This window comes from Euphorbia lathyris, chromosome 9 (assembly GCF_963576675.1).
Source record: "Euphorbia lathyris chromosome 9, ddEupLath1.1, whole genome shotgun sequence".
NCBI lineage: Eukaryota > Viridiplantae > Streptophyta > Magnoliopsida > Malpighiales > Euphorbiaceae > Euphorbia > Euphorbia lathyris.
Window position 1 is genome coordinate 28,926,108 of NC_088918.1, and position 16,350 is coordinate 28,942,457.

At 35.7% G+C, this 16,350-nt stretch overlaps 1 non-coding gene across 1 annotated transcript; it reads left to right on the plus strand.

Moving 5' to 3' along the window:
• Positions 1 to 277: 277 nt before the first annotated feature.
• Positions 278 to 384, plus strand: LOC136207588 (small nucleolar RNA R71). The gene has a single exon (XR_010676722.1). It is a non-coding gene; the product is annotated as a small nucleolar RNA R71 (small nucleolar RNA).
• The last annotated feature ends 15,966 nt before the right edge of the window (positions 385 to 16,350 follow it).

Consider the following 16,350-nt stretch of genomic DNA (forward strand, 5'->3'; position numbering starts at 1 on the left):
GTGCGATAAGGCAGAAAATTAGGCTTGCAACATCGCAACTGGATCAAGATTCACTATACCTTTAACTGATGACGTAGTTGAGGATGATGGTTTCGCCATTGGTACGTGTCCACGCTCCGCGGGCCACATACTACTGTTGATTGCCATTTCCTCCAAAAGTTCTCTTGCTTGGGCCGACGTTTTCTTCATGAATAACCCTCCGGACATAGCATCTAATGAACCTCTAGTTGTAGGATTTAATCCATTATAAAATGTTTGCATTAAAAGTTCAGCGGGCAATTGGTGGTGTGGGCATAAACGTTGAAGTTCTTTAAAACGTTCCCAAGCCTCATAAAGATTTTCATTATCATTTTGAGAAAAAGATGTCAACTCTTTTATGACTCTTGCGGTTTTTGCTAAAGGAAAATATTTTGATAAAAATGCTTGGGCTAATTGCTCCCAAGTTTCAAATGTTGCGGCTGGTATAGAAGTTAACCATTCTTTGGCTCGATCCTTCAAAGTAAAAGGAAAAAGGCGAAGTTTGATTGCTTCCGCAGTCACATCTGTTATTTTAAAAGTGTCACAAATTTCTAAACAATTTGTCAAATGGGTGTTAGGATTTTCGTTAGGTAACCCGTAAAATGTTACGTTATTTTGTAACATATTAAGCAATGCTGGCTTAATCTCAAATTGATTTGCATTTATTTGGGGTCTAACTATGCTATTTATTACACCGGCCACTCCTGGCCTAGCGTAATCCATAAGTGTAGCCATAATTTCTGGCTCAGTAATTCTAGTTTTTATTGGAGTCTTGTTTTTGTTTTTGTTTTTCTTTTTCTTGTCTTTCTTGTTCTTTTTAACCGTTCTTTCAATTTCTGGGTCTAGCGGTTTTGGTGGAATGCCTGAACTTCGAGAACTGCGCATGAACTTGAAATTTCGCACGAACCGAAACTACCTTCAAAACAGAATTTGAAAAATAAATAGGTTAGTAATTTGAAATAAGTAAAATATAAAATTTTGAATAAGTATAAATAAACCTAGATTCGAAATAAAACATGAAAAATCTAAATTTTTGTCAAAAATTTTGGCGTTCCCCGGCAACGGCGCCAAAAACTTGTTGAGCGATTTCCGCAAGTGCACGGTATACGCTTGTAGTAATAAAAGATATCGATCCCACAGGGAACGTTTTTTAACAAAAACTTATTTTGAATTGGTTAAATTTGCTTTTAAGGTTTATAATAATAAAATCGTTTAATCGGATTTGGTCTTGAAATTGCTAGAATAAGAAATAGAATAGAGTATAACAAATGTTAGAAAATACTTCTGACTTAGGGATAAATTTACAAAACAGGATTGTTTAGTTCTTTAGAAAAGTAAACAAGTGTATTCGTTTGCATTAAACAAAGAAAACAACTTTAAACTTTGTATAAATTATAACGATGAAATAAATGACGGAACCTCTAATTTTTAGGCTTTGAACTGTAGTCAATCCTCCTACGATCGGGTTAGATCGCTACCTTAACCAAATTAAAACTCTACCGAGATATCAATTTGTCTAAGTGTTCAACAAAGTTTCCTTGTAAAGATTTTGAATTATACTACGTTTTAATGAAAACACCGGCAATCCACTTCGGATCCTGTACCAAAGTGCTGCATGAAAATCTATCGAATAGAACGGACTTTATTAGATGAAATATAAATTTGATACAAGTTTACAGAGAACAAGAAGCATGAAAACATTTGACGACTTGCAAGTGAACGGGTTGTCAATCCTTTCCTTGGGTTTCGTTAGAGTTTGTCAGACTCAGGGCGGATTCTCTACTCAATCTTCTCGTTGTAACTTCGTAATAGGGATGCGGTCGGCCTCTACCAAAATGTAAACTAATATGAACAAATCTAAACGCTACTGTGTTTGTAATTATTGAATAAACAATGTGTGTACATCATATTGCCTTTAACAGAAATGAAATCTAAATTCTGAATCACTTGACTCAGAATTTCTGCATAAATTCTATACTAATCTCTTTCTTCTATATCTTTCCAACTCTCCATCAACTCTTTATTTATAGATGTTGAAGAGTCGTGATTGAAGTGTCGTGTCCGTTGTGAAGGATCGTATCCTCTGTGAAGGGACGTTTCTATCCATCCGAACGAACGTGTTTCTTTGAATTAAACATGTGTTCATTGTACTTGGAGGAATTTCTGCACTTACCGAGAATGGCAATTCTCGGCCGAGAATGGGGAGTAAATACTTTGTCTTCGAATGAAAGGAAGGAGAGCTGAAAAACGCGTGTCGCGATCGAGAATTTGAGATTCTCAGTCGCGGCTTCCACAAATTCTCTACCGAGAATTTGGTTTCCTCAACCGAGAATTGGGCATTTTCTTCTGTTGCTGACTTCGTCTTTGTTCTCGTTTAGGTGTAATCGATCTTTGTCATTTTTAACTCCTTTTATAAGGTTTTTCTTTTGTTTTTAAGCTCTTTTCGTTCCTATTTGGATTTTACCAAATATTTATGTACCTTATAAGAAAGAAACATATTCGAGAGTAAAAGCATTCTAAATAGTTATAAATAGAACAAATTCATAGCAGAACTGATGTAAATACTAATGATATTTTAGGTATATTTTGGGCTTAACAAAATACCATCCTAAAAAGCCATGTTGTATATTTTTTATAAAGGGAAAAGTCACATTGCATATGGGAAGTCAATTGAAAGGCGAATGGTCCTCACGGGTCAACATCTTCTTCAATTGAGAAAAAAAATAAAGGGCTCATTATATCATTTTAAGGAATTAGAGTGGCTAATGGATTGTCACTTAAATTTGGGAGACAAAGTGATCAAAATGGACACCTTTAAGGGTCTCTATATGATTTAGACTATTATTCTATTACAAATTAAGAATCACAGTATACATTGAAGCAAATTATGTTGGAGTTTAGTGTCCTAAAGACAATTGTTTTAGGATATAAATATTAATGAATAAATTGTTTATTTAATCATTTGTTTAATCAAATATATAGCATTAAAACGTAACTATATATAAAGGCACAAATCTTTCGTAAAGAAAGTAATCCTAAGTTTATTTAAGTAATTATAAAGTGTTCATACAAGCATGAAGTGAGACTATACTTTATAATAGACCAATAGACTTAAAACCAACCCAAGTCAAGTAATATGTTATAGGGGTTGGCATATTACTGTTGAGACTTGCATGTAACAATGTTTTCTGTCGAGACAGAAAGCTGATCTCACAAGCTTTAGATATTTAGATATCTAGACAGTTACATGGATCCGGTGAAGGAGTTCATTAGGATTGGGACCCGACTTGAGATAACAGTATGGATTGATTTATCTAATGTGTCAACTGTTCATCTCATTGGTATTAGTAGGTATAACTAATCCTCAAACTCAAACATTCGTTAATTAGTGATTCTGGATTATGGAGTCTGATACTTTGATTCTGTGCGAGCACGATCCAACAGGTGAGAGCCTGGGGTGTGTGAGAGCAGGGTTGGGTATCACACAAAGTAATTGCAGAATAATTAATGTCAGATTGAGCATTCATCACTCCCGATAAGTGGGAGATATATCCAAATGGCCGCTTATGGTGAATTAACTGAAATCCTTGCAAGGTGATAGAGTTAAGAGTAGAAATGAACATTTCACTTAACTTATCTTTCAGAGTGAATTCAACCTGTACAAGTAAAACCGAACTCTTCGTTATATGTAACCTTGACACGTTCCATGGTTATAAGGAATTGACTGACAGGATATAGTTGATGAAGGATCATATTGTACTGTAACTAATACGAAAGGTTAACGTCAGTTATCAACCTGACTTCTTAATTGCTCTAGGGGAATATCATAGGTTCTGCTAGTAACAGCTCGCGACGGTATTCCATTATATATATGTTGAATTAATCGTGATGAATTAATTTCAAAGGATATATACGGCTAGTGGCAATAAAGAACCTAATGGATCGCATATGAGACTTGGAACCAGAGGACGAAAGCGTAATTAGTGAGACACTTGTTGGTCCCGTGTAATTAGTTCCAAGGGGGGGGGGTTAGGAACTAATGTAACTTTTTCGCTTAATTATGCTGACTTAATCAATTCTTTAGATTGCTTAACTTAGTTTTGATCAGCACGACCGAGAGAGATGTAAGACAGCTTTAGTCCGATGCTGACTAGAACAGTTTTACTTACGAGTTGGGAAATAACACTTAGGTCAGCTTCCAACAAGCACTCTGATTACTCAGTGTCAGCTTATACAATTTATATCCTGAGTAATTTAAACAAGCAACACATGCATATATATATTGAGAGAGAGTTAGAAATTACTCAATAGACTTATCCTGGTTCGGCCTCACCGCCTACATCCAGTCCCCAGAATCCTTCCGGGATTTTTCAATCCAATACTGAGCTCTTTAAAGGTAGAGCACAAACCGTTTACAAGGCAGTTGATGTAGGAAAATAGACAAGCCTAGGCATAGCGGAATAATAAAATTTTATCTATTTTATCTATTTCCCTTTTTCAAGATCTGTTAATTGTTATTTCATATAAAGAGGGATAGATAGTAATACCTTTAGTGATGAACTATCTACCGTTGCAAACGAAGTGCCCACAACTTGTTATTATCAACTCGTGAACCACGAACGTTTGATTCAACACAAAGCCAAAAGATAATCAGTGATCAACCTTCAATGAATAGCAATAGCAATGATTGCCTCTAACAGAAATCGATACGAGATCAAAGAGGGAGTAACAAATAAAGTAAATTAGCCGAGACGAAAGACGGAACGATTCCTCCTCTCCCTTTTTTGTGTTGGTCAAATTTTAGGGGTTAGAGAGTCTATTTATAGACTTTTCTTAACCCTAATCCCAATTGTGTTAGGTAATTAAATAATTGGAATCTTATTCGGAATAGGATTCCTAATTAGATAATTAAATAAACACTTTACTATTATCTAAATAATAACTAATTATATCTAGATAATTATTATTAATCAAATTAATAATTAATTAATGTTAGGGATAATTAATTAGAGTTTCAATCACATAAAAACTTCTAATTAATATTATTAGATAATCTTTTAATTTAATTGATAACCATAATCAAATTATAATTATTAATCAAATTAATTTATCCCTAAATTAATACAAATTTCGGCCCATATGTGTATGTCCCACTAATTACATTTTCGTCCTCCGATTCCAAGTCCCATATGCGACCCATTAGGTTCTTTATTGCCACTAGCCGTATATATCATTTGAAATTATTCATTACGATTAATTCCAACATATATATAACGGAATACCGTCGAGAGCTATTACTAGCAGAACCTATGATATTCCCCCAGAGCAATTGAGAAGTCAGGTTGATAACTGACATTAACCTTTCTGTATTAGGTACAGTATAATACGATCCTTCATCAACTATATCCTGTCAGTCAATTCCTTATAACCATGGAATGTGTCAAGGTTACATATAACGAAGAGTCCGGTTTTACTTGTACAGGTTGAATTCACTCTAAAAGATAAGTTAAGTGAAATGTTTATTTCTACTCTTAACTGTATCACCTTGCAAGGATTTCAGGCAATTCACCACAAGCGGCCTTTTGGATATATCTCCCATTTATCGGGAGTGACGAATGCTCAATCTGACATTAACCATTCTGTAATTACTTCGCGTGATACCCAACCCTCTTCTCACACACCCTAGGCTCTCACCTATTGGATCGTGCTCGCACAGAATCAAAGTATCAGACTCCGCAATCCAAAATTACTAATTAATGAATGTTTGAGTCTGAGGATTAGTTATACCTACTAATACCGATGAGATGAACAGTTGACACATTAGATAAACCACTCCATTCTGTTATCTCAAGTCGGGTCCCAATCCTAATGAACTCCTTCATCAGATCCATGTAACTGTCTAGATATCAGAATATCTAAAGCTTGTGAGATTAGCTTTCTGTCTCTACAGAAAACACTGTTACATGCAAGTCTCAAGAGCAATATGCCAATCCCTATAACATATTACTTGACTTGGGTTTACTTTAAGTGTATGATAGCTCCCATTTATATAGGGTTTTTAGACCCTTTTCAGTTCATTTTCGCTTCGTTTTCTTTAACTTTTGCACTCGTTTCATTCGTTTTTAGCAAAAATAAGTCTTTTCGAGTATTTATGGCAGACTCTGTGTTTTCAGGTGTTTGAAGGCGTAGTCGAGTATTCCCGAACCAGACTCGGACCTTTTGGAGCACTTTTGGGACTCATCAGGGACCATTAGAGCAGATTTCGGAAACCTAAGGACCAAAACGGAAGAAAAACTCGGAGTGTGCCCCATATGAAGCTTGTCTCGTCGGGACACAGGCCTGTCTCGCCGAGACAGGCAGTGTCTCGCCGAGACACTAGGGTGTCCCGACGAGACACCTACTCGTCTCGACGAGACAGTCCTTGTCTCGGCGAGACGAGGCGGGAGAGGCGCAAAAACGCCTCTCCCCAGCTGGAAACTCGACCACTAAGCCATTTTTTCAACCTATTTTACTCAGGAAATGCCGTTTTTACCCCCGAAAAGCCTAGGTTTGCTGCCTATCACTATAAATAGGCAGTTTAACATAGGAGGAGGGAGTTCTTTTTCATTTTATTTTTCAGAAAACACTAGAATAGAAGTTTAATTTCTGCAATTGTAGTTTAGTTGCTTTTGGATTCGAAGAACTGCTCAAAAGGGTGGAGGCTCTACCTTGTTTATATTGTAATTAGACGAACGGGTTTTGGATTTTCTAACTCCTTCCCTTAATCTTTATTGCATTTATTCAAGCATGATTTCGTCTTTCATCAATTACATTTATGCTTTGATTGGTTTGTCTATGAACTAATCTCCATCCAATCTAGGATGGGGATGAGATTGTTGAGATTGCTATGAATGTTAGGGTTTAGGGTTTAAGAACTTGTTATTGATTCGATTAGGTTGTGTGTGCTTTATGCCTAAATGATATTAGGAACATGATTAATTGCTAGAATGAGCATTGATAATGCTCAACTAGCGCGTTTTGTGTATATAATGTGCCTAATGCCTGTAACCCTAATATTGGTTAGATGTTAGGAAGATTGATTTTTGACCAAAGGAATCATCTTTACCGAATTCGCACAAACCCGACTTCGCTAGAGACCACTAGAAATGAGGCTCTGTGGCTGGGCTACGGCTTAAGCCTTAATTGCCAACGAACATAACCTTTGCATGACCTAGGGTGTATGCCTAATCAAGCCATCACCCGATTGCATGTGAATAGGAAAGACAGTACTGATCACATTAGTCTTTCACCTAGGGCGATTACCTTCAATCTTGAGTAAAGCTTAAATCTGAACCCCTTTCACCTCATTTGTAGTAATTAATCAATGGATTCCCCTACCTGGATTGTAACTATCATTAATCACAATCCACCCTGCGGCATGTTCTGTTTACTGCTTTCTTAGTTTAGGTATTTATTTCTTTAGTTTCTAAACCAATTTGCTTTTGACCCCGCTAAATAGACAAATTCCCAACTGAATTTGACTGATTAGGATACTAGTCCTTGTGGTTCGATCTCGTGCTTAAGCACTGTATTACTTGATGCGATAGGATACACTTGTCCTATTAATTGCTATATACTTTACGAGCATCAGTCTATCAGTCTATTATAAAGTATAGTCTCACTTCATGCTTGTATGAACACTTTATAACTACTTGAATAAACTTAGGATTACTTCCTTTGCGAAAGATTTGTGCCTTTATATATAGTTACATATTAATGCTATATATCTGATTAAATAAATGACCAAATAAACAATTTATTCATTAATATTAATATCCAAAACAATTGTATTTAGGACACTAAATTCCAACATTCTCCCACTTGGACTAAAGCCAATTGTTTCTGAAACTAATACCAGAAGAACTAAGATGTTTATCGTGAGCTCTTTGTGGTAACGGCTTGGTCAACGGATCTGCAACGTTGTCCTCAGTGCGCACCTTTTCTATTCTCATATCTCCTCTGGCTATGATCTCCCTAATGAGATGATATCGCTTGAGATAATGTTTGGATGCATTATGAGACCGTGGTTCCTTTGCTTGTGCAATGGCTCCATTGTTATCACAGTACAGAGTAATGGGATTTACAATGTCAGGCACCACTCCTAGTTCTGTTATGAACTTTCTAATCCAAACAGCCTCCTTTGCCGCTTCTGCAGCTGCGATGTACTCTGATTCAGTCGACGAGAAAGCAACACTTCCTTGTTTGGAACTCTTCCAACTAACTGAACCTCCATTCAGGATAAACTGGTATCCTGATTGGGATCTGTAATCATTTTCATCAGTCAGATGACTAGCATCTGAATATCCTTCAATTTTCAATTCTCCTTGTCCATATATGAGGAACATGTCTTTAGTTCTTCTAAAATACTTAAGAATGTTCTTGACAGCAATCCAGTGATCAAATCCTGGATTCCCTTGATATCGGCTCGTCATACTTAATGCGAATGCCACATCAGGTCTAGTGCAAAGCATAGCATACATGATCGAACCAACCGCGTTGGAGTAAGGAATTACAGCCATGCGATTCTTGTCACTGTCCGTTTTAGGACATTGACCATTTGATAACTTGACACCATGGACCATTGGTAAGTTACCTCTTTTCGATTCATGCATGTCAAAACGTTTTAGCACTTTGTCAATATATGTAGATTGGGATAGTCCGAGCAGTCTCCTTGATCTATCGTGATAGATCTTGATCCCTAAGATGTAGGCTGCTTCTCCCAAGTCTTTCATAGAGAAATTACCCGATAACCAAACTTTTACTGTTTGCAACATTGCCACATCGTTTCCCATAAGTAGTATATCATCAACATATAGTACTAAGAAAACTACTGAGCTCCCACTTGTCTTCTTGTAAACACAAGCCTCTTCTGAGTTTTGTTCGAAACCAAATTGTTTTATGGTTTCATCAAAATGCTTGTTCCAGCTCCTAGATGCTTGCTTGAGTCCATAAATGGACCTTTGAAGTTTGCAAACCTTGGTTGCATCCTTCGATGTGAAACCTTCAGGTTGCATCATGTATACATCCTCAAGTAGGTTTCCATTTAGGAAAGCTGTTTTCATATCCATTTGCCAAATCTCATAATCAAAATGAGCGGCAATTGCAAGCAATATTCTGATGGATTTGAACATGGCTACTGGAGAGAAAGTCTCGTCATAGTCAATACCTTGTTTTTGACGATATCCTTTCGCTACTAATCTAGCTTTGTAGGTACTAACCTTTCCATCCATGTCAGTCTTCTTCTTGAAGATCCACTTGCACCTAATGGGTTTTATCCCTTCGGGTGGATCAACCAAAGTCCACACTTGGTTAGTATACATGGAGTCCATTTCAGAATTCATGGCTTCAAGCCATGCTTTAGATTCTGGACTAGCAAGAGCTTCTTCATAGGTTTCAGGTTCATCGTCTAACACGGGAACCAGTTCGTTATCTCCCACAAAAAAAACCATATCTAACTGGGAGTTCACGAATTCTCTGAGACCTACGTGTAGGATATGACACTTGTGTTTCATCTAGTGAAACGGGTTCGGGTTCAACTTCTTCCGCGTTTTCAACATGTGATTCCTCTTGAACTTCTTCAAGTTCAATCGCGCTTCCATTCTGTGTTTCTTCCAGAAACTATTTCTCTAGAAACACTGCGTGTTTGGATACTATTACCTTTTGGTCATCTGGATGATAAAAGTAATATCCCATAGTTTCCTTTGGGTATCCAATGAAGAAACACTTGTCAGATTTGGGATCTAATTTATCTGACACAATACGTTTGACGTATGCTGAACATCCCCATGTTCTTATGAAAGAGAAGATGGGTTTTCTACCAATGAACAGTTCGAATGGTGTGGAACTGACGGATTTGGTTGGAACTCGGTTTAAGATAAATAGGGCAGTTTCTAAAGGCATAACCCCAGAATGATTTTGGAAGAGCAGTGGTGCTCATCATGGATCGTACCATATCTAGTAAGGTGCGATTTCTCCTTTCTGATACACCATTGTGTTGTGGTGTATAAGGAGGTGTCCATTGTGAGCATATTCCACATTCATTTAGATAACTCATAAATTCTTCAGAAAGATCTTCTCCACCTCGATCAGATCGAAGTATTTTGATAGTCTTTCCTGTTTGATTCTCAACTTCATTCTTAAAGCATTTGAATTTCTCAAAAGCTTCTGACTTGTGTTTCATCAAATAGATATAACCATATCTAGTATGATCATCTATGAAACTAATGAAGTATCTGAATCCTCCTCTTGCTTGGACTGACATAGGACCACATACATCTGAATGTATTAATCCTAGAGTGTCTGATACACGCTGACCTTTATTGCTAAAGGGTGTCTTTGTCATTTTTCCTTTTAAACATGACTCACATGTTCCCATCGATTCACAATCAATTGAGTCTATAAGCCCATCTTGATGTAGCTTAAGCATGCGTCTCTGGTTTATATGGCCTAAACGACAATGCCACAAGTAAGTTGAGTTATCTAATCTAAGTCTTTTGGTATCAATTGTGAAAGCAGAAACTTTATCATTTAAAACATAAATCCCATTTAATGATATTCCTGAAAAATAGAAAATACTATTTCTATAAAATTCACAACCATTGTTCTTAATTGAAACATGAAAGCCATCATCAATTAGACAGCTAATAGAAATGATGTTGCGAGACATCTCTGGAACATACAAACAGTTCCTTAATTCTATTACAAGCCCAGAGGGCAAACTCAAAACATAATCTCCGATTGCGAGGGCGACAACTCTTGCTCCATTTCCTACTCGCAAGTTTATGTCTCCTTTCTTTAATTCTCTAGTCTGCTTTAGCTCCTGCATATTCATACAAATATGAGATCCACATCCGGTATCTAATACCCAAGATTCAGACTGTGAAATTGAGTTAATTTCAATATAGAACATACCAGAAGTTGAAGCACCGTCCTTTCCCTTCTTGAGAGAAGCTAGGTACTCCTTACAATTTCTCCTCCAATGCCCATCTTTACCATAGAAGTGGCATTCCCCTTTGGGCTTCTTGACTTGCATCCCCTTTGTTTCGGTGGGCATGCCCCCCTCGCCATTGTTGGGATAGTTAGGATTGGGAGGATTCCCTTTCCTCTTCTTTGATCCCTCAGTAGCAAGGGCCAGTATTTCATTGTTTTCTTTTATATTGGGCTCGACCGTCTCTAGCATATTTGCAAGCTCTTCAAGAGAGGTTTGCAAGCCACTCACTTGGTAGTTCATGATGAACTGTGAATAACTCTCGGGGAGGGATTGAAGAAGTAAGTCTACACTTAGTTCATGATCCATCGTATCTCCAATACTAGAAAACTTGGTAATAAGGCCAATCATCCTGACACAATGTGTCATAACAGACTTGCCCTCCTGCATCTTGCATCTATATAGCTGCTTCGTTATTTCATAGCGCTCGCACCGAATTTGATTCCCAAATAATTCTTTTAGGTGCGCGACCATGGAATAGGCATCCATCTTCTCATGTTGCCTTTTCAATTCCAGTGGCATAGATGCAAGTACAATGCTTCTTGCGTGATTATCATCAGCTTTATGCTTCAAGTAAGCTTTTATCTTTTCGATGGGTGCATTAAAAGTCGGGATAGAGGGTATCGGTGTATCAAGTACATACCCTACCTTATCGAACTTCAAAACGATTTTGAGGTTGCGATACCAGTCGGTGAAGTTTGAACCATTCAACTTGTTATCGGTAAGGATATTTCTTAGATCGGTTTTCGACATGATTGGTTTTAGAGTACGAAAAATTAATAACCTGAGAGTGAGAAAAGGTGACGGATGTTATTCATTTGTTTAATTCAATTACAATTTAAATACGTTGGACTTTTATGTTTTTAAATTGCTCCCACTATTTTACCAAATTAATAACCCTCTATATTAATTCGAAGGATATTCACAATTCCTTTAGTGAGCTAGAATCCTAACTCCTGAAATTTCACCTTGAGTTTACTCAACAAGCTAGTTTCATTCATTAGGTAGATTCATGTAATCAATCACATCAAAACATGTGATTTCTAGGTTGTTGGGTTACTAACCACATTAGTAACTGATATGTGTCGTTTATCAATCCCAACCATATTGCCCATTAGGTTAGAACAACATGAGTTTACTCATCCAATTATTCCATTCTAATTTAAGCATTACCCTATATTCGTGAAAAATAATTTTTTCGATAATTCAGGTGTTACCATAAGACCCCGAGCTTGAGTTTACTCAACAACCCAAAGGCCCCCAGTACTGTCGGCTGAATTATAATATTAGGAAGGGGCAACCGATTTTAATAACTTGCTTATTTACTTAACTTTTGATTAGTGAGGGATTTATTTAAGTCTCATAATCTAACCTAGTCTTGATTTACTTTAGCATACATCAGACATTCATATATTCAACATTGACAATTATGGACATATCTCTAAGTTTATTCCGTTAAGCCAGAAACGGAATAAAGGGTCACCCTAGGGAAATACTAACTATTACATATTTCTCTTTGGGTCCTCCGTCTTCTCCTTGGCGCATTGAATTACAACAATATTCAATTTCAAGGAAAACTTCAATTTACTTGAAGGGATTTGGATGAGAAGAGAAATACAATAGAGAGTAAGAGAAGGCAGGACACGCAGGTCCTATTTAAATACAAAAAGACTAAATAACTATTAAAGAGGGTCTAATATATCCATAATGCCAAACATGCATAGACTCAATTAAATTTAATTTAATTGGTTGATTACACAAACTATTTATGTAATATTTAAGTTAATCAAATTAACAACTTAAATTAATTTTCATCCAATTTCAATTATGCATATCCTAATTAATTCGAATAATTCATTTAATGCTTTGAATTACTTATATCAAATATTTAGGTAAAACAAACTTTTAAATAAATTGATTTTGATAATCAAAACAAATTATTATATTCTGAAACATATATATATATATATATATATATATATATATATATATATATATATTTGAAACGGGTTATTTTAAAACAATTTTAAAACCCGGTACCAACAATCGGGCCGGACCGATTTAATCGGCCCGACCCTTTGGCATAGTTGCTGCCGTAAGGCAGCAGTTAGCGGACAGACGCTGCTGCCGTAAAGGCAGAGGCGTCCGCCGCTACTGGTTGCTGCCGCAAGGCAGCAACCAGCCGCAAACAGCGGTTCGGGGTTGCCGCCTCGCGGCAGCGACCTCGAACTGCTATCAATATATATATATATATTTTAAATATAAATATATATATAATTGTTCTAAAACAGTTTCAAAACAATTTTCAGAATATTAAAACAGTTTTATCTTTTAGATTTAATAAAACAAAACGTTTTAATTATCTAACTATAAAACTTTTAGATTTTGTTTAAAACCGATTATCAACCGAAATAATCAGGAACTATGCATAATCAGTTTTAATTAACAAGTAATCAAAACTTATTTATCGTTAGGGTAATTGAACTAATCGATTAATTAATTTAACCTAACAATAAATCTATTCAATCTGATTGAAAAAATCTTTTATTTACATATATGAAATAACAGATTAACATAGGCTCTGATATCAATGTAGGAAAACAGACAAGCCTAGGCATAGCGGAATAATAAAATTTTATCTATTTTATCTATTTCCCTTTTCCAAGATCTGTTAATTGTTATTTCATATAAATAGGGATAGATAGTAATACCTTTAGTGATGAACTATCTACCGTTGCAAACGAAGTGCCCACAACTTGTTATTATCAACTCGTGAACCACGAACGTTTGATTCAACACAAAGCCAAAAGATAATCAGTGATCAACCTTCAATGAATAGCAATCGCAATGATTGCCTCTAACAGAAATCGATACGAGATCAAAGAGGGAGTAAGAAATAAAGTAAATTAGCCGAGACGAAAGACGGAACGATTCCTCCTCTCCCTTTTTTGTGTTGGTCATATTTTAGGGGTTAGAGAGTCTATTTATAGACTTTTCTTAACCCTAATCCCAATTGTGTTAGGTAATTAAATAATTAGAATCTTATTCGGAATATGATTCCTAATTAGATAATTAAATAAACACTTTACTATTATCTAAATAATAACTAATTATATCTAGATAATTATTATTAATCAAATTAATAATTAATTAATGTTAGGGATAATTAATTAGAGTTTCAATCACATAAAAACTTCTAATTAATATTATCAGATAATCTTTTAATTTAATTGACATAATCAAATTATAATTATTAATCAAATTAATTTATCCCTAAATTAATACAAATTTCGGCCCATATGTGTATGTCCCACTAATTATAATTAATGAATGTTTGAGTCTGAGGATTAGTTATACCTACTAATACCGATGAGATGAACAGTTAACACATTAGATAAATCACTCCATTCTGTTATCTCAAGTCGGGTCCCAATCCTAATGAACTCCTTCATTAGATCCATGTAACTGTCTAGATATCAGAATATCTAAAGCTTGTGAGATCAGCTTTCTGTCTCGACAGAAAACACTGTTACATGCAAGTCTCAACAACAATATGCCAATCCCTATAACATATTACTTGACTTGGGTTTACTTTAAGTCTATCAGTCTATTATAAAGTATAGTCTTACTTCATGCTTGTATGAACACTTTATAACTACTTGAATAAACTTAGGATTACTTCCTTTACGAAAGATTTGTGCCTTTATATATAGTTACATATTAATGCTATATATCTGATTAAACAAATGACCAAATAAACAATTTATTCATTAATATTAATATCCAAAACAATTGTATTTAGGACACTAAATTCCAACAGTTGAATATGCAAGAGTACCTTCCTCTATTCGTCTACTCAACTCCACTAAGCGCTATAACCGAACACTTAGATTTTCTCTCAATTTTTACAATTGATACAAACTTGTTCTTTCTAGATGAAGAACACTTTAGATGAATACAAATTCAATCTAGCTTTTACACAGAGATAGAAGTTTGGTGTAAGATCTTTTTCTTGTTTGAATGTGATTTGTATGTATGCTCTTTTCTTTTGTACTTCGGCAAAGGATCCAAGTGAAGCACTTGTCCTTTTTATAGTGAATTCCTGATGCAGCAATCATTTGAATCTGGAAGTATCCGTTGAATTCAAACGGCTCCTTGCGTCATTCACTGGTCAGCATACAGATTTTGCAGGCCAATCATGTCGTCTGAAATTAGCAGGCGTCAGGCTTGTCTTCTTCCGCCAGGTTCGTCTTCTAGCGCCAGTTTCGTCTTTTAGCTAACGGCCAGTTGACCCATGCATCTCGAAACTATCTCCGTGCGTAATTCCAAAGCTTCTGTATTGGTGCAGACAGTTGTCGGATCTTATCTTTTTGCAAACGGATCATTCGCGCTGTCCTGACGAGCACTCAGTTTGACTTTATTCACGTTGCCTTTGTTCTTTGTCTATGGCGAGGCTGAGTCATATTCTACTCAGCTTCTTCAGTCAGCTTCGTCTTCAAACATTTGTTTTGAAGAAGACTTTTCTTCTATTATGCTGAGTTGTGTTCCACTCAGCTTCTTTGGTCAGCTTCATCTTTAAGCGTTTGTTCTGAAGATGGCTTTTCTTCTAATATGCTGAGTCGTGTTTTACTCAGCTTCTGTGCCTCATGCTGACTTTATTCTGTCGTACTTTTTATTTCTGTTTACTTAAAATTTATACTCAACATTGAACAAACATATTAGTACAATTAAACCAAAGCACTTAAATTTAATTGCCCCTTAATCATGGATTAACTTAAATAATTTTGTCAAATCAAAATCATGTGGAAAGGTGTTTCAACAAACTCCCTCATTTTGATGTTGGCAAAAATATTTAATTATGGAACTCAGCATCGAGATTCCCCATGATTGAATCACTTTTCATACTTCTGAAGTTTCTCCCCCGTAAGGGTTGCATCTGTTGACTTAAATTAACTCTAAACCTTCTAAGATTTAATCGAGTAAAAATAAGACATGCTTATACTGACTTAGTTCAATTCTAGACCTTCCAAGATCTAATTCAGATGAGCCTAGGTCAGCTTTCAGAATATGGTCAATACTTGGAACACTTAGTTATAACTTAGTGTGGCACATAGGTATCAGAGTTATTGTATGGGTTTCAGATTTATATGTGCTGAGTATATTTTACTTGTATTTTCCTTATGTGCACAAGATTTTTACTTTGTTCAATGTTCAGTTTAAGTATAACAGATCAGCATAGAATTATAATAGGTAAGCATCGCATATAGATAAGTCAGTTTGGAAAAGAAATGATGCTTATATAGATA